The sequence below is a fragment of the Pinus tabuliformis genome, chromosome J (genome assembly GCF_031772625.1).
Source record: "Pinus tabuliformis cultivar Carrire ecotype Pingquan chromosome J, CPIR1, whole genome shotgun sequence".
Classification (NCBI taxonomy): domain Eukaryota; kingdom Viridiplantae; phylum Streptophyta; class Pinopsida; order Pinales; family Pinaceae; genus Pinus; species Pinus tabuliformis.
Window position 1 is genome coordinate 493,020,931 of NC_142295.1, and position 2,098 is coordinate 493,023,028.

Sequence of the window (2,098 nt, forward strand, 5' to 3'; positions counted from 1 at the left end):
TTTAGATTTGCTTACAGACTCAAGGCTACCCTGCACACTAAGCTCCAGGGGTCTATGCACTCAGCTACTGACTCTACTCTAGGCCTTTGTGCACACATCTAAATAGCCTCTCTTCTATTCTAAGACTATTCACTCTTCACTTCTAATGACCCATAACATCAAATATGAAATTCCTGTGCTGATCTTATACTCTCTAAGACTATCCTTTTTATACAATCCCATGGTCTGCAAAACATGGTTAGTTCTATACAACCTGACACAACTTACATAAAATAAGGGAAAATCCCTTTATGACACTTACTATATGCATGCTCCGCGACCATAACTTTCAGAGACCTTACACTTTACATCACAAAAAATTGGGCTTTCTGCCCCAAAACCTGGGCTTTTTCGCCAAAACTTGGGCTTTTGCCCCAAAATTGACCGTAGGGGGGTCTGTCCTAACAAGCCACCAACATAAATATCATGACTCATCCCGAGTCATGCTATTGGCATGGAGATCTTGTTGCGGATACCCCTCAGCATGACTTGTGCTATTGCTACATTGGTCATGCTTTGCGTGGCTTCCTGCTTGAGCTGATCAACCAACTACTCAGTCGATGGTCCTACACTATCTTCATTGACCTTCTACCATGTCCATTGTAGTCCTGCCAGCTTCTCTTTAATGGCATCATAGATAGCATATGCCTCGTCTAACCAAGGCCCCAATCTGGCCTTGAGGACCACCTCTTTTCTTTCCGTTGCCTCCAACTGTTCGAGCAATTCCTTTGCCTCATGCAACTTAGCAAGTTGCTGTGAGATAGCGACGGTGTGCACCATCGCTCTTGCTTCATCATACTGATGTTGTAATTCCTGGGCCTCTGAATTCAACCTCTAAAGGTTAGGATCCTCCTTCATAGTATTAACGACCTCCATCAATTATTCAAAGAGCGCAATAATCTGAGCATAACTCTTGATGAACTTTCGATAATACCAAGTATGACCCAATGTTGCGCGCAACTGCTTAACACTTCTAGGTGCCTCCAAATTAATAATAACTGCGATCTTAGTTGGGTCCACCATTAATCCTTATCTACAAACTACATGACCCAACAATATTCCAAAAGGGACACAAAATAAACACTTCTTCAAGTTTAGCATGATCTGATACCTTCGACATGTATCCAGAATCAAGCACAAGCTAGCTACATAGCATTTGACCAGTCCAAATTCCGTCGAATCATCAAAGTATACCTCCAAAAACTTGTGAATGATGTCTTTGAATGTCACAATGACTATGTGCGAAAATAATGTCGGCGCATTCTTCAGTCCAAAAGGCATTACAGTATACTGAAAGCATCCCCACTCTGTCTTGAAAGTCATCTTACTCCTATCCTCCACCGTGATCTGGATCTGATGGTACCCCGAGAACCCATGAGTGAATGAATATGCTTCCTTTCCTCCTACATTATCCAACACTTCATCGGTGAGTGGAGTTGGAAAAGGATCATGTACTCAAATGCCATTTAGCTTCGTGAGATCTACGCATATCCTTATTTCATCCTTCTGCTTCTTCTCTTGAATGACCATCTTACCAAGTCAAAATCCTCCATTGGTTCAATGATACCTGTTGCCAACATTTTCTCTAACTCCAAGTGGAACTTTTTCTTATATTTAGGATTAAGGCGATATGGTCGCTACTTCACAAGATTTACGTCTAGTTCCAACATTATCTTCATTACTCCTAAATCGCCTATTATCCCTTTCAAGTCTGAAAACTTTGTAGGGAACAAATCCTGGTCCTCGTGAAGAAACTGAGTGACCTTATCCATCGTAGCATCATCCCAGTAGTCCCCTATCTTTGCAAACTTTGGCTTCACCTTGGTCCCAATGTTCACTTCTAGAGTTTTCAATGGTGCAGTGATATCTCGATTCTCTATCTACAACCCCTTAACTTCACGGTGACCTTTTGTCTTTGGGATATTAATATTCCTTGGATCCTCCTCTTCTTCTTCAGTAGTCACATTGTAGCACTTCAGTGCATGGCACAGATGGGTGGTCCAATCTGGTTGAATCAATCCAAGGGATCCTGTGGGATTCTAACGATCGTTGCCTTGAC